This window comes from Gossypium hirsutum, chromosome A07 (genome assembly GCF_007990345.1).
Source record: "Gossypium hirsutum isolate 1008001.06 chromosome A07, Gossypium_hirsutum_v2.1, whole genome shotgun sequence".
Taxonomy (NCBI): domain Eukaryota; kingdom Viridiplantae; phylum Streptophyta; class Magnoliopsida; order Malvales; family Malvaceae; genus Gossypium; species Gossypium hirsutum.
The window spans coordinates 7,498,909-7,500,601 of NC_053430.1; positions in this window are offsets into that span (position 1 = coordinate 7,498,909).

Genomic DNA, 1,693 nt, shown 5'->3' on the forward strand with positions numbered 1-1,693 from the left:
TTTGGTTTAAGAAGAACCTTATTAATAACATAGACTATTAACCCTCAACCTAAAACCTGCGTGCAATGCCTTCAAGCTATTTCTTTTAATAATGTGATTCTTCCATTCAACTACTTCATTTTGTTGTGGAGTTTTAAGTGCAGAGAATTCATGGCTTATTCCTTCCTTATTACAAAACTCAAAATACTTTTCATTCTCAAACTCCCAGCCATGGTCATTTCTAATTTTCATTATTGTGCTAATTATTTGCCACTTCTCATTCAGAAATCTCTTGCACAATTTTTTGAATTTACTAAAAGTGTTTGACTTTTTCTCTAAGAAATCTCACCCTGTTGGATGTAGTGCCCTAAGTGTAGTATTTTCGTTTATGTACACTTGTAATGGTCATTCGTCTTTGTGATGAATGGTTTGATCGCTATTTGATAGTAATTGACTTTTTATGAAAGAAGATGTAATTGTTAGCATGAGATAAAATAGGATAATATTGGGAGAACAAAATTATCGCAAACAGATTAAATGTATCTTATAAGGGTAACACACTTATGACAATGTTATTAGATGAGTATTGATCGAGTTGTTTTCGTAATGGTATATCCCTGGGGAGAGCCCAATCACAATACTATAGTGGAATGACTTCATGACTAAATAAGTTTATAATTAATAGGTAAAAAGTTGGAACTTAATTATAAATAATTTGAGCCATAATCGTATATGTCCAATCAATCACTCCGTTAGCTCGTTGAAATAAAAAATGAATTGCATGTTGAATCAAATGAACAAAAATTGATAGAAATGGTAAAAATGGATAAATGAAAAACATTTGAAAATGAATACGGTTTTCTCCAAAATGAAAATGACTTGGAAATGAATTTATGGTTTTTCGAATTCAAATAAGTTCGAAAATAGAATTAAACCATTTGGTTATATTAAATCTGTTGAATGCAGAAATATTAAAAATATTTTCTCGTAGATTCTTTTATTATAAAGTTGTTATAATTTTAACGGAATTAGAATTGGGCTGAGAAAATTATTTAATTGGGAAACTAATATATTTAAATTAATTTGAGATGTTTATTTTGGGAAATAGAAAAAACAAATATTGAGTTGAATCGAATTATAAAGTACTAGGTTAAAAGTCCAAGAAGTACTTGTAACACCTCTTACCCGTATCCGTTGCCGGAATAGGGTACGAGGCATTACCGAAGTTTACTGAACATTTCAGATAATTCTGAATCATTTATTATTCATATTCAGAAAATAATCATAACGTCCCTCTATTGGGCCCTTGAAGCCCAAAACATACATTAAGCATTCAATTCACATTCATGTCACATAAATATACAATTCAAACATTCAATAATTTAATTCAAGTTGCACGAATTTACTTCGTTACTTATTCGTGTTTATAATTTTACTAATCCGAAAACTTTTCTTTTCCACGTTCAAGTCTCATATTTGAGCCACTCGGATCTTTATAAATAAATTTGATCATCATTTTTATTTATTTCATATTCTGATACGTTCAATTAATGCTCTAGGCAAATTTACCATTTTACCCTAAACTTTTGATTAATGACGATTTCATCATTGGGCTCAGAAAAATAAAGTTCTTGTAATTTAATCCTTATTTCGAGCCTAATTAGTCTTATATATATTGATAACAACCGATGAATTCTCTAAAATAACAAAATTT